The sequence below is a fragment of the Aedes albopictus genome, chromosome 3, assembly GCF_035046485.1.
Source record: "Aedes albopictus strain Foshan chromosome 3, AalbF5, whole genome shotgun sequence".
Lineage (NCBI taxonomy): Eukaryota > Metazoa > Arthropoda > Insecta > Diptera > Culicidae > Aedes > Aedes albopictus.
The window spans coordinates 171,274,317-171,301,693 of NC_085138.1; the positions used below are offsets into that span (position 1 = coordinate 171,274,317).

Genomic DNA, 27,377 nt, shown 5'->3' on the forward strand with positions numbered 1-27,377 from the left:
TGAAATTATAGAAGAAAAAATCCGAAGAAATGGCTGATTAAAGTCTACAACAAAATTTTTCAAGAAAAAAAAAACAGTCATGCCGAAGGAACCCTCAAATAAATGGCCATACTGCGGTTTAGTGAATACGGAGTCATGGGTTCGAATCCCACCAGAACACGATTTTATCACAAATTCATCTCTCAATTTGTCAATTGGCAACATTCGGTGCCTTCTAATCAATTAGTTTTTGTCGTTCATTCCTATAGGATTCCACAAGAGATTTGTATAGTAATACCTCCTATGATTTCTCTGGAAATTCCAACTATTCTCGAAAATCGTTAAGAAATTCCTACAGAGATTTCTATTGGGATTCCTTCAGTGGAATTTTTTGGAGAAGACTAAGAGGAGTTCCAGGAGTAATACCATGATTTATTTCTAGAGTAATCCACGATAAAAAAAACTCTTCTTGAAATTCTTGGTTGAGTCTTTAGAAAAATCCCTGAAAAAATCAAAGGCATTTCTGGAAGTATCATAGAAAAAATTCCTAGAAGAATCTCAGCAAGAATGCCTGGAGAAATTCCTAGAGGGATTCATGCAGGTATCTCAGTAAGAAATTCTGGAGGAGACCTAGGAGGCATGCCTGAAACATTAGAAGCAGCACTGCCGTAATTCTGCAGCCCCTAGAATTTCGGGAGGTATCCTAAGTTGCGCTTACAAATGCCTGGAGGAATACCTACAGCTCTCCTTGAAATAATCGGTAGAAGTGTACTGGAGGAATCCCTAATGGAATCGCAGGAGGAATTCCTGGAGGAATTACAAGAGGAACGCCAGGAGAAATCCCTAGAAGTATTTCTGAAGGAGTTCCAAAGGGAATTGCTTGAAGAATTTTAGCTGAAATTCATGGAGGAATCAATAGAAGTTCTTGGAGAAATCCTTTGTGGAATTTCTAGAGGATAAATTTTTAAAGAAATCTCGGGAAGAATCACCGAAGGGATTTTTAGATAAATCCCAGGGAGATTTTTCGGAAGAATTTCCAGAAGAACTTCCCTAGTAGAGTTCCAGGTATCAGAGTGAGCATTTTTGTAAGAGTTCTAAGAGAAATTACTGGAAGAATCTTAGCAGGAGTTGCCTGAGGAGTCCTAGCCACAATTTCCGAAGGAAAGCCAATATAACCTCCTGGAGGAATTCCATGATAAATTTCTGGAAGAATCTCTGAATAAAATCTCTAAAGGAATTCCTGGAAGAATCACCGGAGAAATTGCTGGAAATTTCTTGTATGTTCAACCCCATCAAGAAGCAGAATCCTAAGGGAAGTTTATTGATGAAATATCGTGAGGAATCCATAAAGGCTTAGGCTCACTGTTTAAAAAGATAGAAGCATAGAAGTATGTCTGGAGGAATCCATGGAGAAGTCTGTTCATTGTTCTCATCAATATCCAAAACACCTACAACAGGTATATAAGTAATTTCAGGTGTGCTTAAGTGTTGTTCAAATGTGCCATTAATAAATATTGGAATTATTGTGTGAAGTTTTAAATTTAAGGTGCCTGTCAAGGAAAAATTCTAGGGGGTGCCAAATTTGTTCTAGGGGCTGCCAGGCACCCCTGGAACCCCCCCTAGCTACGCCAATGTCTCCAGGGTTTTTTTTTTCGAGGATTGCTCCAGGGTTTCCTCCAAAGATTCCAATAGATAGTCCTCAAGGGATTTCTTCAAAGCTTTTTCCAGGGTTTCGAGAAACTTTTCCAAGGTCTTGCGTCGCGTCAGTTAGTTCTTTCGTTAGCACAAAACATAAAAGTGAGTGTCTAGGAATTCTTCTAGCAATTCATTCTGGGATTCCTCCAAGAATTTATCCACAGATTCTTTTAGGAATTGCTCCGGGAATTGCTCCAGAGATTTCTCCAGAGATTTCTCCAGATATTCCTCCAGAAAATCTTCCAGGGATTTCTCCAGAAATTCTTTCAAATATTTCGCCAGAAATTTCACCAAGAATTCCTCCAGGGAAACATGCAGAAATTCATCCACGAATTCATCCAGAAATTTCTCTAGGTTTCATTTTCCTTGCATTCCTCCAAGGATTTCTCTAGGAATTCCTCCAGGAATCCCCTTAAGAAATTCCTCAAGAAATATCGCCAGCAATTTGCCCAGAAACTCCTCCAAGGATTCTTTCATAGATTTCTCCATTATTTTTTTCAGAATACCTCTAGGAATTCCTCCAGGAATTCTTTTAGAGGCTCCTTCAGTGCTTTCTCCTGGAATTCTTCCTAGGATTCCTCCAAGGATTTTTTCAGGAATTCCTCCATGCATTCCTAAAGGTATCCATCCAGGGATTCATTCAAGAATTCTTCTACGAATTCCTCCAGGAATTTCTCCACAGATTTCTCCAGAAATTGCTTTAGGAATTCTTCCAGTCATTCCTCCACGAGTTCCTCCCTGCTTTCCTTCAGAAATCCTGGCAAGATTCATAAGTACATTCCTTCAGCAATTTCAGCAGGGAATCAGCTTAGAGTTCATCTAATGATTCCTGAAGGAATTCTTCCAATTCCTACCAGAATTCCTCTAAGGATTTTTCCAACAATTGATCCAGGGATTCCTCCAGGATTTTTTTCAGGGATTCGTCCAGCTATTTATCCAAGAATTTCTTCTGGTATTACTTCAGAAGTTTCTCCAGGGATTTCTCCAAGAATATCTCTAGGAATTCTTTCCTCAAATCCTCCAGGGATTTCTTTTCAGTTTCCTCCAAAGATTCCTACCAGAATTTGTCCAGATTTTTTTTTCCAGGGATTTCTCCCAGCATTCCTTCAGGCATGCTTCGAAGGATTCCTCCAAGGATTGCTTCAGGCATTCCTCTGGGAATTCTTCCAAGAATTCCTCTACGGAAACTCCTCCAGCGATTTGTATTGGACCTCTTTAGGACAATTTTAGTGGGATGCATTCAAAATCCAGGGAACTCTTCAAGAGGTCAACCAGGAATTCTTTCACAATTTTCTTTAAACAACCCTTTCCGAAAGAGGCATACCTCGATCTGTGTTATATAACGGAAGTGCCTATGTTGCCCTAATTGTTTCCTAAAAATATTTCAGTTTTAAATTCTACATCTAATAAAAAATGGTTGGTTATCCGCAATCAGTTGAAACTAATTTTTAATCCAGCAAAACATTATTTTCAGGGAAAAATGAGGCAAAATGAGCATTTCAAGTCAATGGCAAACATGGAGAAGTGCTCCATAGAACGCACCTGTTAATTCTACATCATGAAAATTTGGTTGGTTAGCCGCAATCAGTTGCAACTATTTTTTAATTTTTATGGGAAAATGTGGAGAAACGGACACTTACACTTACTTACGGTCAATAAAACTATCACCAATCGATTCCTTGACTATTTTCCATTCGGAAAAGATGGACTTTAAAGATCGCAATCATCCGCAATAATTAGGTTCCTTTTTGGGTCGGTTTTTCCTCACTCTGCATAGGCGATTCCCAAACTGATAATGTACCCTACCCTACTAACAAAAATTCCTTCGCAAGACAATCGTGGAGATGGAGACACTGAGATTTTCGGTCTCTATACCAGCGGTAACACATAACATTCCCTTCCCTCCTCCATGACCGTAAGGACGTGGCCAGCGCCGTTATTGACATTACTAAAATTGGGAGCTCTCGAACAGTGTACATTGAGAATGGTTAGCTAATCCCAAGCCCTATTCATTGGTTCTTTGTGCAATTTCGATTGCTCTGGTTAATCACGGCGTAGCAACTACGAATTGTGCGGTCATCTATGCTCATGCTTATGGGATTTCTCCAAAAATATTTCTTGGAAATCTCGAAGAAATTTCCCAAAAATGCCGCAGGGGCTCCTTCAAGAATCCCTCCAGCAGTTTCTTCAAGAGTTTACTCAGGGACTCCACCAGAAATTTTTGCAATAATTTCTCCAGTGAATCATCCAGAAATTCACCTAGGGAAAACTCTTTCGGAATTCTCCCAGAGATTTCGTCAGAAAATTCTCAAGGGAATGCAACAGGAACTCCTCTAGGAATTCCTTCTTTAATTCCTCCAGACATTTATTTTTAAATGTATTTTAGCGAATAATCCAATGTGAATTTTAAGGATTTTTATGGATTCCATTATTTGATAGTTCTTCGGAAATACCAGGAAACTATCTGAGAATTTCTCCTGGGATTCCGCTCAGGGGTAACTCGAGGTTTGAAAATACCTTCAAGATCTCTTCCAGGGATACGCTAATTGGCATTTCTTTAGGATTATTCTCTGAAATGAGTATGTGCAGTATATCAGTTGAGTATATAAAACTGACTTTATGGAAATTTCGGCAAGGATTTACTCGGAAAAGAACAACAATTCATGGAAGACATTATGATGGCATTTTCATAAAACCTTTGGACGGGTTTCCATTATGTTCTACTGGAGAAAATGTTAAACAAAATCATGAAAAAAAAACCTGGGGTAGTCCCAAAGGGGCTTAGCAATAATTTTTCAAAACATCTCTAACTTCCAGAAATTATCCACCACTACCAGATCAACGCTGATTTGTGTGGAACAGGCAAGCTATGTTCAACGTGTTATACAAAATACTACAGCGTAACTGGTCTCCAGTTAGCCTAGTGATTAAGGTTATGGATCGCCAATCTGGAGACGGTGGGTTCAATTTCCGTTCCGGTCGGGAAAATTTTCTCGACTCCCTGGGCATAATGTATCATTATACTTGCCCCACATTATATAAATTAAGGCAATGGCAGGCAAAGAAAGCCCATCAATCAATAACTATGCAAGTGCTCTAAGAACACTAGGATGGAGCGAGGCAGGCCAAGTTCCAATGCGAACGTTGAACCAAAAAGAGAAGAAGAAGAACTGCTGGAGGGGTGGTTAAATTACAGTTTTAGAATATTATGTTATTATATTCAATAACTATTCATCGTGTTACGTTTAGGTATAAAAGCTAGTAGAAATTAATTTACTAAGCGTGCTCGCCCTCTGCCCCCTGACCGAAAAGCTGGCTACGCCCTTGGTCAGGTGCAATGCGGCATTCAAACCTAAATTAAACCACATATTAGACCGCTTAAGGTTAACAGAACATATGACGAAGCCACACCTCGAATTATCAAGAGTACAAATCTGAAGAACCAACTATCGGTTTCCGTTGAAAAGTTGATCGATTGGTCATCACCAGTGGAGCCAATCGATCAACTTTTCAGCGCAAACCAATATTCGGTTCTTCAGATTTGTGTTTTTGAAAATTCGAGGTGTGGCTCATCATACCTTCACCTTAACCACTGGAGTCTCCAGTTAGCCTAGTGGTTAATGCTATAGATCGTTAATCCGGCGGGTTCGATATCCGTTCCGGTCGAGAAAATTTTCTCGACTCCCTGGTTATAGTGTATCGTTGTCCATTTTATGTGTTATGCAACACACTTGTGCAAATACTCTTAGGATCTTGGATTGACTGTAATCTGATTTGTACCTCTCAATTCCGCCCTCTAATGCTTATCCTTTGACAGATACGGGTACTTTGACTACCACTTGTAGTCTTCCTCAGTGTCAGTTATCCTCTACAAGTGGTAATCGAAAATCGAAATACACGTAGTATGATACGACGGTGAAACAACTCTTAGGAAAGCATGGCATTTCTATAAAACTGTTTTGCAAATAATCAAAAATGACATCTCAGTATTATCAGACATTGTCAAATATCACCATATTACCACTGATACAATGAACTGAGAGAGTATCCCAAATTAAATTACATTCACCACAAAAATTCGTGCTGACAATCTTTCAAACTCACTTATAATCAATGAACTGCTGCCACTTGTCACACCAACTTCCATATTCTTCGCCACTGAAGGAGCACGTGCTGCAGCTTATCTATCTTCTAAAAAAACACCAACGATAAACTTTGCAAGGTATAGGTTGGTTTTTTTTTTCCTTAAAGTTCTATCTATGAAGTATATCGCTGATTTTTTAAACTGTCACGAAAAGTTTACCGCTCAACAGGTACGCCATCACCGCTTCCACTCCACACCTCAGACCAGCTTAGGAAGGTGCCAATACACTCATCTGCAACCTTGCGAAGGGAATCTTCAGTGGAATTTTCTTCGCAGTAATTGAAAATGATCCGCCGTGAAATGATCGGACTAAGCGTGCGGCTCAAAGCCTGAGCAAACCAACAGAAGATGCCCGTTGGAATTTTCGCTCCAGGATCCTGTTCATTAGCATGTTGAAGAGCTGCCGGCTCATTTCGCCTTAATTGAAAATAAACCATATTAATGCGAGTCGTAAAACAAATTAACTTAGTTTGGCCGGATGGCTGAACCGGAGAGGAGTATGGTGGGATGGTCGGGACGCCAGATAGGATAGGTGGATGGTGTACTGTAGGGAGGTGGAGATTGTTTTCTCCGACAGTCCGTGCCGCCATGATGCCATTTATCTTCGTTTCGATAAATGCTAACCTTCAAACTTGACGCGATGAATATTTTCCACTTCATGAAGGGAAAATTGGTACGTGGTCGCTGCTCGCAGGAGATGGAGGAAGTTTTAATTGGATTGGTGAGCGCCGGAATGACTGGGAGTAGATTCTAAATAGCTTACAGAAGCTTACAATAGTATGTAACAATTTAAATGGAATCTGAAAAGATATGTAACGAATGTTTGTAACGATTGCGAATTAAAAACCAATTCGGCTTCGCCCTTTTAGTATACCGATGGAAGGTCATTTGCGAGGGGAGACTGGGGAGACTTTCTTTTGTTCAACTATAATTTCAAGAAACTACTACGGCGCAGGAACCTCTTTTTATGTCATGAACTGGAGTAGTGGAGTGAATAGATTTAAAATGAGCATTCAATAAGAGCAAGGTATTTGGAGGACACAGCTCAAACTTTCTCGAGCACAAATCTATAGAACCATCAAATGGATCTGGCTGAAATTGAAACTCAATGTTTACTGTGCGGAAGTAAGCATCAAGTTACATTTTCAGCCAGATACGTTTGACTGTTTTTTAGATTTGTGCTCTAGAAAATTTGAGCTGTGTACTGCAAAAACTTTGTCATTAAAACGGGCAGTTTTTTTTATAATTTAAGGGGACTAGGGGGTAACCTTACAAACTTTTTTGTTGCGTAATCTGAAAGTATACCTGCTAGACAATACACATTCCAAATTTCATAAAGATTGAAGCACTAGTACCAAAGTTAGCCCACTGAAATCCCAAGAATTCCTTCAGAGATTTGTCTACAAAAAACTTAATTGCCTATCACTGTAATCACTCCAGTATTCTTCCAGCATCCATTCAAAAAATCCTCTAAAAACACTTGAAGAAAAACTTGCAAGAATTCCATCAGGATGTCATGCAGTTATCCATTTAGAAAAGATTTCAGGGAGTCTTTCAGAAATACTTTTAGGGATTCCTTAACAATTTCATTCGTGGATTCCTTTTAAAAATATTCCATAGGCTTCTCCAGAAATTTGAAAGTGTCCTCTGTTTATTTTTTTCGTTGATTTTTTGAAGAAATACATCCAGATAATTCCGGAAATATCATAACAAATTGTTTCAGGGAATCCTTTTCTTTTGCTTAAGACACTCCCATATTAGTTTCTCCAATAGTTTCCGCCAGAATTTTCTCCAGAGGTTCATTTAAAATGTTCCTTGAATTGTTCCATGGATTTCTTTTTAAATTCCTATAGGGATTGATTCAGGAATTCCATCGTTGATACTTTCGGAAAACGTACCACGGATTCCTTCAGAAATTTCTCCTCCATCTTCAGAAGATTAGGTATTATAAAATTTCTTTAGAATTTTGTTTTTGAAGAATTTTTTTCAGGTATTCCGTTAAATTTCTCCCAGGAATTTCTCCAGAAATTTCTCTGCAGTTTTCAACAGAAATTTCTCCAAAAGTCTTCTTTAGATTTTTTTCCAAATCTGCCCCATGGATTCGTTTCAGACTTTCTCCAGAAATTATTTCAGAAAAATCTTCCAAGGACTCATTCAGCATATTCTCTGGTAATTCCTCCCGAAATATGCCAAGGACTATTTGGAAAATGCCTCCAGGGAGTGCTTCAGATATTCTTAAAACATCTTATGATTTTATTAAACAGTCTACTATGGGTTCCCTTAGAAATTCACGCAGAAAGTACGCCATTTTTTATCCAGGGCTTTCATAAATTTTCGAAACTACTTGAAGCATTGCTTTCAACATCTTCCCAAGGAATCTCACAGAAATTTCTCCGAACATAGGAACATCCCTCAGGAATCTCTCGAGGAATTTCCCGCATAAATTCATACAGATAATTGATTAACATATCCTTCGAGTGTTCCTGCATGTATTTTCTCTGAAATTTCTTCAGAATTTTCCTAGAGATTCTAGGATTTTTTCCCCAAAAAAATTCAAAGTCTTTCAGAAATTTCTCAATTAAGGAATCGTCACAGAAATTTATTCAGGTATTATTATATATGTATACTAATCCTTGTATTTTTTTCATGAATTGCAATAGGAATTATTATAACTATTTATTAATATACTCTGTGAAAATTTCGTATTGTCTGCCTGCTATGTTTTTTGACATACAGCTTCATAGGAACGTCCCCCGTATATTCATTTGTATGGGAGCCCCCGAGACCAGAGAAGTCTCACACCAAACAAAGAACCTTCATATATAAATTCAGGTATTCATCCGGGAATTCCGTCGAAAATTAAAAATGGTAACATCAAACATTTATCATCATTTTTTTTCGAATTCGCAGCCGTTAAACCTATTTTTTCGTTAAGAGTGATTAGCCAATTATTGAAAACATAGTTCTGATTTTTTTTTCGGTGCATAATTTCATGGTAGCAGAAAAATATCCAGTTGAATTCCCTCAAATCTTATTATCAAAGAGAAAATTCAACATTTGTATCGGAAGTGTGGAACCGAGATGTTGAACGCTTCCTAAAGTTAACTAATTCTACTTTTGAACAGTTCACTTCCGTTGTCGGAATTTTACAAATTCGTCAGATTTTCAGTTTCAAGTTTAATGGGAGTTTCAGAAGGGTTTTAGAGGTGTTCATGGGGTGTTCATGGGGCTTCTAGGGGATGTCCTTAAACCACGTGGTGATTTTTTGGGAGATTACGAACACCACACCCCCCCCCTCCTCGTGGTCTTTCGCTCATACAAATAAATATAAATTTGTATAGACCGTGGTCTTTGCCCAACCACCCCCACCCCCCTTAACATGACCAAGTGCTTTATGGATGCCCCCCTAAGGGAGATGTCAGAAATGCTAAAACTCGTATGAAAGTTTCAGGGGATTTTTAGAGGGAGAGTTTTCGAGCCGATTCCCGGCCTTTCAAAACCATGAAGTGCCTCTAAAAGCCATTTAAACTCAACGAAACGCTCCTGTAACTCCACTGGAAAGCCTTGGAACGTTCCTGAACGTCACTTAAAACCAGTGCTGAAAATCTCATTTTGACATATCTAGATTCAATAACCTACACATTTCAGAAGCACGAAAAATGCGTTCTATCTCCAATATTTAAGGTAAATGACATCGTCCTGTTTTGAAAAATGCCAATTGCCAATTAATAATGAAACCCCATAGAACCCATAGGAACACCCCTGGAACGATCCTGAAACCTACAGGAATGCCTCTGAGACCGTCTTAGGCCTGTTGGAACGACCCTGATACCTCATGAAACCCCCTGAAACACTTCAAAAACGTCTATGGGACACCTTGTGATCTCCTGAAGTTCCTTAGAATGCTCCAGACACACCTTGAAAACCCATAAATCGCTCTCATATCCCCACGAATCTCCTTGGAACATTCCGATAACGCTCCCAAATACAACTTTAATGCCTCTGAAAACCCATGGAACACCCCTGAAACTCCCCGAATGGCCCTTGGGATCTTTGAAATCCCCTGAGAGCCCTTAAAATCCATTGGAGCGCCCCTGATACATCCTGAAGCCGGCCCCATGGGACGCCTCTGAAACACCCCTGAAACGCCTATAAAACTTCTTGAAGCACAACGGAACGTCCCTGAGATCCCCTGAAATACCCGTGGAACGCCCTAAGAACCCCCTGAAATCCCATGAAGCTCTTTTAAAATTGAACGCTCTTTAAGACCGCCCTCCCCCTCAAGCTCTCTTGAAAGCAGTGGGCTTCGTGGCCGAGCGGTTAGCGGCGTCAGTCGTTTAGGTGTCTCGTAAGCCTCGGAGTGTGGGTTCGATTCCCGCTCCAGTCGGGGAAAACTTTTCGTCAAACGAAAAATTCTCCACTGGGCCACTGGGTGTTATATGTGTTGTCCGTTGTCAAATGTTAGTATTGTTCAGTCTGTAGAGGCCGCAAGGTCGAAGACGGTGTAATTGTCTTTTTAATTGTCTTTTTAAACCTCCATAAAACCTCATGGAATGCCGGTGAGACCTCCCGATACCTCCTGGAATACCCCTGCAACGCCTCTGAAATCCCTAGAAAACCCCTGAAATCAGCTGAAGCCTTCTGAAGCATCTTTGAAATCCCTTTAAACCTAATGAAGCGCTCATAAAATCCTCTGAAGCCCCTGGAATATTTCGTAACTCGTTAACACCCGGGACGATCTTTTTTTTTTGGTAGGAATGCAATATCTTCGGAGGCATCCATTAAGTACGTCACTGCCATAGGGGGGAGGGGGGCTTTTTGAAAGTGTGACAAGCAATGTATTAAGTATAGGAAAAACCGTACGAAGGGGAGAGGGGGGGTCGAAAATTCCCAATTTCAGCGAGACGTACTTAATGAATGCTCCCTTCTTTGTTCCGAAACATTCTACCCTGGAGTCTGTTATATAGTCAAGAGAAATATTTGTGCTAAGAAATGCATGGTATTTCCCCCTTTTGGTAGTATGTAATTGAAAATACGTGGCTTTTTTGTATTTTCTCATAAATTCTACATATTTTTGCTCAAATTTCATCGTTTTGCCTATCATCAATAGTTTTGACTGATCCTTGACATGGAATTTAGTACTACCCATTATAGTCTGTTGAAGTTTTCATCCCAGAGCTATTCTAAGGCCTTCAAAGTACTCCGAAGATGTCACAAATCCAACTTTCTAATCCAAATTTTATACACGATGAATGATCACAGAACATAGTCTGCAGTACTCAAAAAGCCTCGAAGCACCGTAAGAAAGTTCGTGGTAAATGAAATTGGGTGATCTAGGTCATCCAAACTACTCTGGCATTCATTTTCTTAAGATCTACTGGATCTACCATCATTTGTGTTCACTTTGTTTAAGACATTTAGACACGTTGATGCCCATTAGACCTCGCAATGTTACGAGCAACTCGATAGTCTGGTAGTTGGACATTTCGTGAAATACAAATGGTCACCAATACACATTGAAGTTTGGGTTACGATATCTACACATTGCTTCATGCTTAAATTGTAAACAAATATTCGTGGAATGTTGTCTATAGTGCTGATGGAGCTTCAGCGCACAACTATAATGCTTTTAGTACATCCATGGGTTATCCCAGGCTTTCTTAACTGTTCTAGAATTAGAACCTTTAAGGTCTAAAGGCTCTACTCTTGTTTCTATTCACTCTATCGGCATAATTCTTTCACGATTGTGCCTGTTGTGCTTCTGTGTATTGCTAGTTGGGTGTCCACTGGCATGTGTTTTGAAGTATGGGTCGCAATATCTGTAAATCTTTGGGTATATTTATTGTAGCGAACGCTCGCAGAATATAATCGACGCTACTCTTAGAGCCTCGGAGTGCAAAGATATTTTTCTAAAACTCATAGCAGTAAGCCTATTAAGGTGATGAATAAATGAACCAAAATTTAATCGATTATTCCATACTGCGACTGTTTTAAACCAGACTCAATAAGATCAATAGCATAAATCTTCAATATTTTTTTGTTTTTCCCATGAATCACCACTCACAATTTTACTAATATTTTTTAAATGTCTTTCTCTTTACAGGTAAGTTTTTGCTGCGTGATTTACAGTTTTCCTCCTGCCACAATAATTCTTGCATATAACTGCGAATTCAGGATGAAATTGTGAATGGAAATCAGGTCAGATTATTCGGTTATGAGCAGTGTGTGCTACTGGTTTCCCGCTTAACCCCCGGCAGGGTACCCGGGTACCCAGCACCCATTTAAAATACACAGTGTAGAAAAAAGCAAAAAGTTTGCCGGCCACATAACGGTTAATATGTTTTATATTATTAAATACGTTTCACAATCAAAATTGTCTCTACTGTTTTTATCACTTCCGCTTCACGATTTAAACATTTAACCCTCTAGCTTAGCTTAGCTTAGACTGACTGCACATATCGTCGGTTTCCTGCAATAGGGGCACAACTCTAAAAATGTGAATTTTCAGAATGAGCGTTTTAAAATTGGCAACCTTGAAGCACCTCCTACAAGTTCACTTATTTATCTCATTATTCTACAAAAGTAAACGAATTTCGACTGTTGTATCATGGAGGGGGACTGAAGGACTATCGGTTTCATGAATTTTGGATTACTATTTTTCAACGATTATTGAAAAAGTTGACTGATTTTGAGTTGTGCCTTTATTGCGGAAAATTGGCGAAAATGCCCAAATCTCGCGTTTCTCAACGAATTTCGGAACGGGTCTTTGTGAGATGATAGTTTACATAGTTTTTCATCATTTGCCATCAAAATCTCAAAAATGACAAATTTTGAGTTGTGCCCCTATTGCAGGAAACCGACGATATCTATGGTTGCTACTCCGAGATTGACTCGAACCAATGATAGTTGCACAATGAATCAACTGAATAATTGACTGGGAGTGGTCAACATTCTCACTGTGCACGCTTCAGAGGCTCTCTTTAACAGTACAATAACGGCGCCAGCCAAGTCCTTGCAGTCAGGTTGGAAGAGTGAAGGAATGTTAATAGCAACCTTTGTTATGTGAAAGTTGGCGTTTACCGCACGTCTCCACCAAAGGCTGCAGGAAGGAGTGATTGTTAGTAAGACAGGTATCGTTGGGTCAGGATTCACTTTGATAAGTAATATGACCTTTTGAAGTTGCAGTATGCCGTGCAGACTGCAGTGATGTTGTTCACTTCACGCGGAAAGCAAACAACCAACCACCCTCGTCAGGTGGTTGCTCAATATTAACTACAAATAAAGCAACAAAGTGCTATTGTTCGCATCACGCGGAAAGCAAACAATCGACCACCCACGAAAGGTGATCGCTCAATATTTATTCCTAAAAATACATACAACAAATATACATGGACAGATACATAGAAAAACAGTATGTCGTTAAGAGATTGCACAAAAAAATGAAACTCAATAAAAAGAAGATAATTTGTAAAATGCCATCCCGAACAGTGACAAAATGGAACAAAAATCCAAGTCGACACTCATGGTGACGAACTATTCAAAGTCAATGAAAAAATATTTGAAAAGAGGATATCATAAATATATGCTATAAAACTAAACTGAATTAATACAATAATTGATGTAGAATCCATAGAAAGAGAATAACAAGGAACAAACTCACCAGATTATCGCCTGCCATCAATCGAACTAAAAATGCGAAACGAAGAAAAAAATCGGAGCACCGAAGGCAACGCACGCGCGAATCCGACCTCCAGCTGCCGAGCCGTCACTACACACACTCACGACCATTTTTCCTTACTTAAGCTGCTAGTACACAGGGTCAAATATTTGTCCGAAAAGAAACCAATGCTCAAACATCTTGTTTGACTCGATCAAATTTTCATTAGTGTCAAACTGATGTTGTTTCTTGAGTTCTTTCCTTGTCAAATATTTGACCCTGTGTACTACTGCCCTTAAACAGCCCAAAAAGAAAATCTTGTAGCGCGTCTCCACCACAATATGAAGTAGAAGTCTTTAGTTCAATCCACACGGGGATGAACTGAACGCGACGCTTAGAGTTATATTTACTAAAGCATGTACCGTAGGATCATGATTCACTTTGATCATATAACTTTTTTTTTAATCATGCCGTGAAGACTTTCGCGCTATTGTTCACTTTACGCGGAAAGCAAACAATGGATCATTCACGTCAGATGATCGATCAATGTTTCTTCTCAAAACTTAATCTAGCCTGAAAAAAAAGAGTCAGCGCCGTTACTTGAAGTGACGGACTATACAAAGTGTTCTTTGGAGAATACAAAAAGTCTACGTAAACAGTCATGTAGTTTTACTACGAATATTCACAATAAAATAATAGCATGAAACGAGCTCACCCATTTATGTGTCTCCATCGCTGGTTGTCTGTGTATCACGACGTCGAACAATTCACAAAAGCAAGCGCGCACTAATGTGGATGATTAGTTGCAAAGCTACCGCACAACTCCGATCTTTGGCAACCGCACGACCGACCCACTTTTACTGGAACTAATTTCGGCTCTAACACACGCGTGCCATACACTAGCTGTATATGTAATGTACCCTTACATTTGAATCTACGTGAATGCTTTAAAATCGTGACTTCGATTTGGTGCTCCGCGAAGGCACCACCGGCACATAATGATGCGAAAAAAAAACGACCACACGCGCGTCGTCGTTTTTCTATTTTCTATTACGAAACTCCGAAATGCTCACTTCCGAATAGAAAATAGAAAAACGAACCGCCGAAGCAAAAGCGCACAGTTTCAAGTTTGTATGGGAGCAATTTGTCGAATCCTCCCTTGTCGCATTTTGTACTGGGCGGAGCTGTCAAGCAGCTGCCCAGCTGTCAAAAGGTGATTTCACTAAAATCTTTCTGTAATTGATTTTAGGTATCAAAATAAAGTTCTAAAAATCTGAAAAAATCATAGTGGCTCAGAAAAATGTGCTCTTTTGTATAAAATCAAAAACCCAATATTTTTTTTCTAAATTTAAAAACCAAATTAATAACTGTCGAAGTGCTCTCAGAACGCCATGTTGAAAAGAGACAGGCCAAGTTCCGATGCGAACGTTGAGCCGTAAAGAAAAAAAGAAGATTGCTGAGCATCAATCGTATTCAAAAATTGTACCAATGAAAAATGTTAGATTTTCAAGCTTCACCGAATTGGGCCTGATTTATTGGCAGAGGGAAAAAATGACTTGAAAGTATACCTGAAGCAGCTTCCGATTAAACCAATCCGAGGTCGAAAGCTCATCGTCTATTCCATGCGATCTGTTGCCCCGAACTGCTCTATCGACGCGTTCCATCCGCGCTGCTGACTGGAATGATAATAAATAAAAAATGTGTTGGCAGAAGACAAACAGCTCCCGGTTGCGACAGCGACCGCCTCCAGGCTTAAATTTATTCGCCTTCGAAATCAAATAATGCTAATACAAACCATAAAATGGATCTCGATTTAGCAGTTTTATTGCGGCAAATTTGCTTTCTATGGCATGAGTTTATTGCCGCCCCTCCCGGGATGTCTGGCGCGCATCTGGTGGTTTTGGATTCCGGTGGATCGCACTTTCAGGATCATTTAGCGGTCTGGGTGTGTGTCACCGAGAGCGGAGCAGAGCCAAGGACAAAGTTGCATCTCGCTTGATTGGACGGAACAGATGGAATTAAGGAAGGAGCTTAGTTCCGGATGGAGGCCTTCGAACGAAATGAGTAAATTTGCCGATGGATAGTGCTAATCTTACTTTGCTCTTGCAACAACTTGAAGGTATTAAAATATATTTAATGACTGGAGAAAGCTTTTTGTTGGATACTCTAAATCCGTAAGCTTTCGGTTACTAGTACATTTTTTATTGCAAAGGAAGTATAGTGAAGGCTGAAATGGAAAAGAACGTGCCTATCAAGTTGGAGTTTCTATTTATTCTGAAAATTAAATGTGGTTTCTCGAGAACTACTGAATACTTACAACGATTTTCATATTAACAAAGAAAACTCGTACATATTCGAACTGATACAAAACAGGAACCTTAGCTTTAATCTTCACGAATGTATGTGCCATGAAAAACATTACCATCAGAGCTCAAAACCTCACATTATGTTAGAGAAATCAATAACCCAGTCCGGGCTCAGAAAAGCATAACACCAGAATATCGATCCGGGCAACGTTCACCATAAGAAGCATTTCGGTCGGTGGGAGATGAAGCATTTGATGGAAAATAAGGGCAGCTGCCTGTAAGTACAGGAGCCAATCCTGACGTATAATTATTCTCTGGAGGCTCGTAAAATAAAGAACGAACGCAGAACGAAAAAAAAAATCCAGGGCTTTGGATTTTTCCCATTTTCTCTTCAATATTCAATCGCTCAGTTTGCCTGCCGACGACGGTCGAGAGTGTGCCCGGAAGGCAGAGATCGATTTTCATTGTTACGGTTTTTTGGATTTCCACGAAGCTTTCCATTTACACTCTCGGATAGGGCTTTCGGTGCTCTACGGTACAACCGTGGCGAAACGAAAAGTCATTTTTGAGATTTTTATGGCAAATGATGAAAACGTAAACTATGTAAACTTTTATCTCATTATGACCAGTTCCGAAATCCGTCGAGGAACGCGAGATTTACGCATTTTTATCAAATTTGTTTAATAAAGGCACAACTCAAAATCAGTCAACTTTTTCAATAGTCGTTGGATAAAAACTAATCCAAAACACACGAAACAGATAGCCCTTCAGGCCTTTTCCAAGATCAGTGCTGTCATGATAAAATCAGAGCTGGTTAATCAATGTTTCCGAATTTCAGCATCCCCTATACTGGTACGCTCCAAGGAAATGCTTTCAATATAGCACCTAATTAAGAATTATTCCGAAAGGGTCCTTCATAAATTATTTGTTCACGAAAATTTTTGGAAGGACAATGTTGCCGAAGTTTTTTTTATGAGTTCAACTAGATTCTTCCGAGAATACTTAGGATTTTTTAAAGTTTCCTACACAATTCTAGAGGGCAGCGTGAGTACATATTTTAAGGTTTCTGTTAGAATTTATATTTTTTTGAATGAATAATTTTGCTGGATTTTCCAGAATGATTTCAGCAAGAATGTCGCTAAAGATTCCTACAGGTATCCCTTTGTGTTTCTCTAAAAACATCTCTTCTTCAGAAGTTTCTCAAGAAAATTCTTGAAAAATCTTATCCAATAGTTTTTTTTTAATTATTTCGGAAATTATTACTGGAATTCCTTCAATGATTCTTCTTGGGCTGCAAAACGGTGAGTCGATAAGGAGAGCGTCCAATATAGCTCTGGTCCTCACAAGTTCCTACCTCATGCTTCCACGGGTCAAGCGATGACAAAGACCGCCAGCTAAGAGTTGTGTGCTTAGCTGGTAGTGCAGCCTGGGCACTGTTGTCCTTCTGACTTCAGCTAGATTGAGGAGGTACGATCCGAGTGTCTGTTCACCAAGGAGGTGCGGCTCAAACAGCGTCTGTTCTGGCATCCAGCGGCTGAGTAAGAAACGGTGCACCACGCCCAGCTAGATCCAAGGTGGTAGCCCCATCAGCGTGGTCGTCCCAGTGTTGGTTGGGACGTTAAACAGAACTGGCACGATGGCCCTCCGGCGAGACAGGAGTGTTGGCGTAGGCCCAATAAGCCACCCGTAAAAATCCCCATTGCGAATAACATAGGAGAAAAGACGACTCGATACAATCGGCAAAGACCCTCGCGACGAAATAAGGACTACGATTGGAAACTTGGAACATGGAATTGCAAGTCACTAGGTTTCGCAGGATGTGACAGGATAATCTACGACGAACTACATCCCCGCAACTTCGACATCGTGGCGTTGCAGGAACTTTGTTGGACTGGACAGAAAGTGTGGAAAAGCGGGCATCGAGCGGCTACCTTCTACCAAAGCTGTGGCACCACAATTGAACTGGGAACAGGATTTATAGTGTTGGGCAAGATGCGACAACGTGTGATCGGGTGGCAGCCGATCAACGCAAGGATGTGCATCTTAAAAGTTAAGGGCCGTTTCTTCAACTACAGCATCATCAACGTCCACTGCCCACACGAAGGGAGACCCGATGACGAGAAAGAAGCATTCTACGCGCAGTTAGAGCAAACATACGATGGTTGCTCGCCGCGTGACGTGAAAATCGTTGTCGGCGACATGAACGCGCAGGTAGGAAGGGAGGAAATATACAGACCGGTAATCGGGCGAAACAGCCTGCACGTCGTATCGAATGATAACGGCCTGCGATGCGTAAACTTTGCAGCCTTCCGTGGTATGGTAGTCCGAAGCACCTTCTTCCCCCGCAAAGATATCCACAAAGCCACCTGGAGATCACCCGACCATCAAACAGAAAACCAAATCGACCACGTTCTAATCGACGGTAAATTCTTCTCAGATATAACCAACGTCCGCACATACCGCAGTGCGAATATAGATTCGGATCACTACTTAGTCGCTGTATGCATGCGCTCAAAACTTTCGACAGTTATCAGCACGCGTCGAAGTCGAACGCCGCGGCTCAACATCGAGCAACTTCGTAACGTAGAAGTGGCTCAAGACTACGCGCAGTAGTTAGCAGTGGCCCTACCAACGGAAGCGCAGCTTGGCGCAGCTACACTTGAAGATGGCTGGAGGGACATCCGATCCGCCATAGGTAGTACCTCGGTTACAGCACTAGGCTTCGCGACTCCGAATCACAGAAACAACTGGTACGACGGCGAATGTGAACAGTTGAAAAACGAGAAGAATGCAGCATGGGCGAGAATGCTGCAACACCGTACGAGAGCGAATGAGGCACGTTACAAACAGGCGCGGAACAGGCAGAACTCAGTCTTTCTGATGAAGAAGCGCCAGCAGGAAGAACGAGATCGCGCGGCGATGGAAGAGCTGTACCGCGCTAAGGACATACGAAAGTTCTACGAGAAGCTGAACCGCTCGCGCAGAGGCTTTGTGCCACAAGCCGACATGTGCCGAGATAATCACGGGAATATTCTCACGAGCGAGCGTGAGGCTGTCGAGAGGTGGCGGCAGCATTACGATGAGCACCTCAATGGCGACGTTGCAAGTACCGAAGGTGGCGTGGTAACAGATCTAGGAGTATGTGCACAGGACGAAAGACTTCCGGCCCCTGACCTTCAAGAGATTGAGGAGGAGGTTGGCCGGTTGAAAAACAACAAAGCCGCTGGAGCAGATCAACTACCAAGCGAGCTTCTAAAATACGGTGGAGAAGCACTGGTGAGAGCACTACACTGGTTCATTACCAAGATTTGGGAGGAGGAAGTATTACCGGAGGAATGGATGGAAGGTATCGTGTGTCCCATCTACAAAAAGGGCGACAAGTTGGATTGTGGGAACTACCGCGCGATCACACTACTGAGCGCTGCTCACAAGATACTCTCTCAAATTTTATGCCGCCGTCTATCACCGATTGCAAGAGAGCTCGTGGTACAATATCAGGCTGGATTTATGGGTGAACGCTAGGCCGTCCCTTATTTTGCAAAAATTAGAAATGTTATAAGTTCGTTAGTGGAAAATGATCGTTTAAGCTAAAAAATGATCGTGTCAAAATTTGAAGTCCGTATCTCAAGGCTAAGTGGTCCCTCAAAGGGCCTAAAGTTGTCAAAAATTGTATGGGACCAAAAAAACATGAAATTTTTTTCGACAAAAAATATGCTATTCTACTAAAACCGGTGATTTTAGGACCCTAAAGGGCCAAAAATGTGCTTAGATTTGCGATATCTCTACTAGTTTCCAAGATATTGACAAAAAACAACTGAAAAATCAGCTAGTTCATCACGGGGATAATCGATTCTTCCAAATCATATGTTCTTTCTAAAATCCCTCTGTGGATTTCTCCTTTTAAAATTTTCAAGCATTTTTTTTGAATAACTTCCAAGGTAATTTCACAGATTTCTTTTGATTTTTTATAGAAATTAGGGAGGTGTCTTAAGAAGTTCCTTCAGTTATTCTCTTAGGCATTTATCCAGGAATTCCTCCAGAGAAAACTTCAAAAACTGCTTCAGTAATGTTTGTCCTCGAACCCCTCTAGGACATTTTCAAGAATCTCCAAAGACATCAGCAAGAGTTTTTAAGAGATTCCTTCGAACAATCCTCCATGGATTACTCTTGGAATTCCTTTAGGAGTTTCTTCAGAAATGTTTTGTGCAGTTCCTGGAAGAACTTCCGAGAAATACCTTATACAATCCCTGCAGACATCTCCTAAAAAATCCCGGAAGATATTTGTGTCGGAAACGCAGGAGGAAATTAAAAAATGTGCGAGAATTCCTGAAGGCCCAAGTATTATATTTAAGTCAAATAGACTAGAAGAGGTAGAACCATCATAAAGCCAAAATAAAAGGAATAAGGCTTCATGACGCTCCAGAATACCACTACAAAACTAATTTGTCATCAAAATGATACTTTGGGGAATTTCTCAAGGAATTCTCGAAGGAACTCTTGGAAGAGCTGTTATAGAAATGTGCAGGATTTTTGAAGAATGTTCACAGCAATTCTGAAAAAAAAACTCAATGGAAGAACTTTTGAAAAAATCCTTCACTGAAATTACTTAATAAATCCCTGAAATTTGTAATTTATTGATGAATCCCTGAACGAATTTCATAAATAATGTGCGCTATTATTCCTGAAAAAAAAAACATAAAAGGAATCAGAAGGAATCTCCGGCAGAATACTAGCAGAAATAAGAAGTACTCTCCCTGCAAGGAACCATTAGAGGATTTTCTGAAAGAACTCTTGATAAATTTAAAGACTGAATTATCCACGGAGCAAATTTCAAAGGAACCCACAGATGATTTCTCAAATGAATTCTTGGGGAAACCTTCGGGAGGAATCTAATAATGAATTTCTGAACGAATCTCTAGGGAAAATTTCTTAAAAAATCTCTGGAAGAATTTCTGTCGGAATTCTGAACTGTCTATTCCTGAAAGCGTTTCGGAAGAAATCACATTTCCTAAAATAATTCTCATACAGATTTCTAAAAATTCTATGGAGAAATTTCTTAAGAACCGAATGAAAACTGTTCTGGAGGAGTTCATATTTTTTTTAGGGATCCTCCTTAGGAAATTCTGAAGAAAAATTTCGAGGAAATTCTGAAGTAATCCATGAAAGATTAAGAGAGATATTTGCAACCCGAGGCTGGCTCATCTCTGGCCATATATGTAACTTGTTATTAAGGAACTTTCAAAAGGAATTCGCTGTAGCTTCACTGAAAGGAATTCCTGGAAGATTTTCCAAAGAAATTCGTGGAGAATTTCCGGAGGAATCCAAGAAAGGCTTTATAGGAGTTAAAATAATTTATAGAATAATGTCAGGAAGCCTTCTAAAATTCTAAAGGAAAAAAATAAACTTTAAAACTTTGAATTGGAAAATTTTAATTTTAAAGTTTCTGAAGGATTTTCCCAGAGAAATTTTTGTATACATTGCTGGTAGAATTTCTTACAGAAATCCTTGAAATTATTTTCTGAAGTTATCGCAGGAACCTTGTTTGAAAAAAAATAATCTGGAAAAATCGCTCAAAAAATTGAATGACCCAACTCATAAAATCATTCCGGAATGGGACTTGATCATTACTACAGGTGAATGGTACCAAGATATGTTTGCATAAAACATTTTTTTAGAAGCTGGACCGCCAGACCCACGGAAACTCTTTAGATTTCCCAATGAAAATTGACAGCTTCCAGTTTTGCCTGCTTGTAACTAAGATTTTTGGGTGAATTACCAGCCATGTGTTTCCAAGGAGATTGAAGCACACATAGAGGCGCATGGTTGTTGATGTCAACGCTATCCAGGTTAGGGGTCATTCAAATATGACGACGTTTAGCTGGGAGGGGGTATTCCATGTAGGGAGTATACGAAACAAGCGGGGATGGGAATCGGAAATGCCTGAAATATGATGGTCGTAATTTTTGAATGTTTTCATGAATACGCATCTTACCCATGCCAGACGGCCTTTTTCACCACTTCCGTTTTAGGAAGCAATTTTTAAAATTGCTAAAAATCGATGAAAATGTAATAGATTCGTGAATATTTTTGATACTTCATATCGAGCAAATATTGTCTAGTTGCTGTTAACACTTTGAAAGCCTAACAAATGAGGCTATTTATCATTGAAAACGATGAAAGTTTGAAAAATGGCATCTTACTCCACTTTCCTCTACTTCAACTGGAAGGATTTCTGAAGGAGACCCAGAAGAAGGCACAATATCACAAAGTTTTTGCGCTTATGAGCAAACAAAAAGTTGGAAAATTAACAAATGCAACTATTGGGCGGTTTTATATATTTAAAAGGATTAGGTAATTCCTCCAGCAATTCCAACAAGGGGTTCTTCCAGGGATTTCTCACAGGAAGTGTTTGAAGTGCTTCCAGGAATTCCATCAGGAATTTCACCAGGAATAACTCTACGAATTCCCGCTGGAAATACTAAAGGAATTTCTCTAGGAATTGTTCCTGGAAATACTCCGGGAATTCCTACAAGATATATTACCAGAATTCCACCAGGAATTATGCTACAAATTCCTCCAGGATTATAGAAATTTCTACAGGAATTTCTGTCAGAAACACTACAGGAATTTCTCCAAAAGTTCTTCCAGGAATTCCTCCAGGAATTCCCACAGGGATTGTTTAAAAATTCCTCCAGAAATTCCTACATTAAATACTGTAAAAACTTCATCAGGAATTGCTCTAGGAATACCTCTAGGAAATCCATCAGGAATTCCTCTAAGATTTCCCCCAGGAAAATCTTTAAAAATTTATTCACAAATAACTACATGAATTCTTCCAGAAAGTACTCCAGAAGTTCCTCCAGGATTTCGTAGAATTTTCTTCCAGAAATTCTTTAAAAAAATCCTGGAAGTATTCTTGTAGGAATTCTTGGAGGAATTACTAGAACAATTCTTCAAGGAATTCTTGGAGAAATTCCTAGAGAGATTCTCGAAGGAATTCTTGAAAATAGTATTATAAGTATTATTGGAGGAATTCATCGAAGGGAATTCTGGAAGGAAATGTTCTAGGGATTCTTGACGGAATTCCTGGGGGATTCCTGTAGGCATTTATGGAGGAGTTTCTGAAGAATTTCCTGGAAGAATTCCTAAGGGTTTCGAAGCCAAAATTTTGGAGGAATATCAGGAAAAATTCTTAGATAAATTCTTTAAGGAATTTTTGGAGATTTTTTATACGAATTGTTTGAGAAATTCCTGGTGGGATTTGTGCAGCAATACTTAACAGAATTCTTGGAGAAATTCTTGGAGGAATTTTTGGAAGAAGTTTCGTTAAAGTTCCTGAAGAATTCCGTGAAGGAATTCTCGAAGGCATCCCTGGAGCTGTCCCAGCGATATTTTCTTGAAGAATTCCTGGAGGTTTCCTGATCTTGAAGAATCGAGGAGGTATTCATAAAGGAATTTATAGATGATTTTTTGGATTAATTTTTGAAGGATTTTCGTGACAAGCAACAAAGGTATACCTACCTTGATACCTTGTTGACTACAAAGCAACTTTACTCCAATGCCGAGCTATAGTAGAGCACCATCTTCGTCAGTCTTGGGCGATGTTCCTCCAGTTTCCTCGAACGTGTAGGGATCGTAGATCTTCTTCAACCGCGTGCAGCCAGCGAGTTCGCGGCCGCCCACGAAGTTGCCCATCTCTACCGGGTTCTCTGCTGAATATTGTTTTCGCTATTCTTTCTTCCGACATATTAGCACTACGTGTCCAGCCCATCTAAGTATGCGCCACACTCCATTTTCTTGTTTCCCACCGAGAATTGTCCACAGCACTTTGCGCTCAAAAACTCCAAAAGCTTTTCGGTCTACCTCCTTTAACGTCCACGCTTCTTGACCGTAGAGGGCAACCGGAAGAATCAGTGTCTCATACATAGCGAATTTGTTTGCGTTTGCAAGTTACGGGACAATCGCAGACTATTCGCAGCTGCATTACGCCTTTTCACTTCACGGGAAACGTCATTGTCACATGTCTCAAGTGTTCCAAGATAAACAAATTCTTCAACAACTTCAAACACTTCCCCATCAATCACTACCTCAGCACTAACACAATACCGCAACAAAGGTATAATCTGGCGAAATTTCTGAAGCAATTCTTGGCAGAAGTCATAGAGGGACCCCTGGTGAAATTCTTGGGAAGGTCCAGTGAGATTTTTTGGAGGAACTCCCGGAGGAATTTTTGGAAGAGTTCTAGGTAGATGTATTGAAGGAATTCCTGAAGGAATTATTAGAGAAATCCTTGAGGAATTATTGGTGGAATACCTGGAGGAATTCTTCTGGGAATTCCTGAAGATATCAGCATCAGAATTTCCTGGGGTAATCCCTGGAGAACTTCCTAAATAAATTTCCTGATTAATTTTTAGAGGATTTCCTGCTGACATTCCAAGAAGAATGTAGTAAGGGATTCCTGAAGGAGTTCCTGTAGTAATTTCAGGAGGAAGTTATGGTGTAATTCCTTAAGAATGTTTTGGAGGAATTTCTGAGGAAATCTATGAATGAATTCTGGGACGAATTATCAGAGTAATCCCAAGCGTATTTTCTTGAGGAATTTCCAAATGTTTCCTGAAGGATCTTGGAAGCATTCTTGGAGGAATTCCTTAAAAAGTCCTTTAGGAATCCCTAGGGGATTACCTGGAAGGGTTTTTCGAGGAATACCTCAAGAAGTTCCTGGAGAATTTCCTGAAGTAATTTCTTTAATAATTCCTTTGAAAAAAAATCAATCCTGGAAGATTTTAAGGAGAAATACCTGAAAGTAACCTCGGATGAATCCTTGGAGTAATTTTTGGAAGAATTTCTGGAAGATTTTCTGCAGGTTTCTGAAGAAATTCTTTTAGGAATTTCTGGAGAAATTCTTTGAGGAATTTCTTGAGAAATTTTTAGAATTACTGGAGGAGTGCTTGGAGAATTTCTTGGCAGAAGTCTTAGAGACTCCTGGTGAAACTTTTACAGGAATACCTCGAGAGATTCTTTGTGGAATTCTTGGCAGAACTTTTAGTGAAACATCTGGAGAAATTCTTGAAGAAATTCCTGGTGGAGTTCTTGAAGGAAATCTTGGAGAAATTCCTGGAGGGATTCTTGTAGGAACTTCTGGTAGAATTCATGAAGGAATTTCTGGAAGATTTTTCGAGAAATTTCTAGAAAAATTCCTGGGGGAATTCTTGGAGGAATTATTGGAAGAAATTCTTGGAGAATACCTGGAGGGATTAATTGAACGAATATTGGCGAAAGTCTTGGAGGAGTTTCTGAAGGATTGTTTGGAGTAACTACACCAATAAAGTAAAGTGATACAAGAGTTTAGCTTGTGGAGCTTGAAGTTCTCTATCCCAGAATAGTTTGGATGACCTAGATCACCAAGTGAATGTTGCTAAGTTATCAGAATTACAATCCGTATATTCCGCAAGCATTTACTACAATTAAACCCATTTTTCTAAATACATTGGGTCCATTTGTATGCCATTGGACACTCAAACAACAATACATAGAGCTACTCGTAACTCATAATATTATTAGGTGCAACCGAAACAATAATGAAAGAATTTTGCCGATAGAGTGAAGAGTAACAAAAGTCGAGCCAGTAGACCTTGAAGATCCCAATTCCAGAATAGTTTGGAAAGCCTGGAATATCCAATGAATGTACCAGAAGTATTATAGTTGTACACTGAGGCTCCATTAGCAGTATATACTACATTCCACGAATATTTTTACAATCTAAGCATGACACAGTGTGTAGATATTGTCACCCAAACTTCAAAGTGTATTGGTGACCATTTGTATTTCACAGAATGTCCAACTACTACAATATCGAGTTGCTCGTAGCATTGCGAGGTCTTATGAATATCTATGTGTTTGAATGTCTTACCTTAAACAGAGTGAACACAAATGATGGTAGCTGTTGAAGATCTTAATAATTGAGTTTCAGAGTAATTTGGATGACCTAGATCACCGAATTCATGCACCATGCATTTTCTAGGGGTGCTTTGAGGCTTTTTGAGTACCGTAGACTTTGTTCTGTCATCATTAATCGTTTATAAAATTTGGTTTAGAATGTTGGATTTGTGACACAGGCTTCGGAGTACTTTGGAGCCTCATAGCTCTTGGATGAAAACTTCAACAGACTATGATGGGTAGCGATACATTGCATGTCAAGGAACAGTTAAAACTATTGATGATTAGTAAAACGATGAAATTTGAGCAAAAACATGTAGATTTTATAAAACAAAATACAAAAAAAACACAACTAACAATAAAATGTTTACGGGTTAATATAAATTAAGAATGCGAAAGAATAATAGCCAATGTCATAAATAAGACTTTTCTTGCACGTCTAAAGGTGCAAAAAGTTTAGAATATTAACAAAGATAAGTGTGGCAAATTTGCATAACTTTTAGTAACTTTGATGATACCACTACTATCCAAGACACAACAATCAACCTTCATTTTTTTGTTGTTGTCAAACGGCGAGTTGATAAAGTGAACTTGTAGGAGAAGCTTGGAGATTCTCAACTTTCAAACGTTTATTCTGAAAATTCACATTTTTGGGTTGGCAAAGACCAAACGAGTTAGCATTTACTTTTGAAACCCACCGTCTAGAATAGTGCAAGACGCAATGCCTTCACTCGGCTACCACTTTCAACAAAAAACAACAAGTACCCGCCCATCCTGCAAGTGGTGGATCACCTCCAGAAAGAAAATTTTGCTTACTTGACTTGACTGTCGTTATCCTATTACGTCGTGTCCAATACATGTCGAGTGGTGTGTGCTTGTAGGTAACGTGTGTTTTCCAAATAAGACAGGACTTTGCTCGGTAGTAAGCAGAAAGGTGCCCATATAAAACCCATAAACTGTCACGACCCACCCTCGTTGCTCCACCCCCAAAGCACCTTCGCCAAGAGTGCTGACGACTTCATATTGGACGGACCAGCTGGCGTTCTCCCTTTGTACAGAGATTCCCTTAATGTCCAATTCGAAGTGGTTGACATTTCGCGGTTTTGCAACAGAAGCAAATTTGAATGGTAGTCAGCGTACGGCAGGGTTGCCCATTTTTCGCTCGAAGGGGAAAACCCGATCCCTCCTGGGTTGGAAAATCGATATAAAAAGTTGTTCCGAAAAATCTTCCATCCGTCTCCAGATCGTAAATCATTTTCCATCGAAACTAAGTAAGAAATATTACGGACCTGGCTTTCTTATCGGTTGTTCCGGAGGCATCAGGTTGGTACCGTTACCTACCTTTCTCGCGCTGAAGCCTGGTCCTCGCCGTCGTGAAAAATGTATACGTGTGAGTGCGTCGACGATAGATGAGGTTGAAAAACGAGCCAAATGTGATGTATTTTTCATGTTTTGATCAACCAAACCGAACCGTCAGCCAGCTCAGTTTACCCCTCGGATGATGGTGATGGGGAAATGATAGAAAGCGCTTTAGTGTGAAATGGAGTACAGTCTTGATAGGATTCAAGCTGCATCTGTTCTTGTCGTATAAATTGCACCTGAAAGAACTTCGTATCACTCACAAATTCTAATGAAAGAATATCAAAAAAGTGATGCAGAC

The 27,377-nt window shown here is 39.8% G+C and overlaps 1 protein-coding gene across 1 annotated transcript in view; it reads left to right on the top strand.

Annotated features, from left to right (window-relative positions):
- Positions 1-27,377, top strand: part of LOC109422513 (limbic system-associated membrane protein) — a 531,904-nt gene that overhangs the window by 335,003 nt on the left and 169,524 nt on the right. The gene's annotated exons all lie outside the window — the stretch shown is intronic.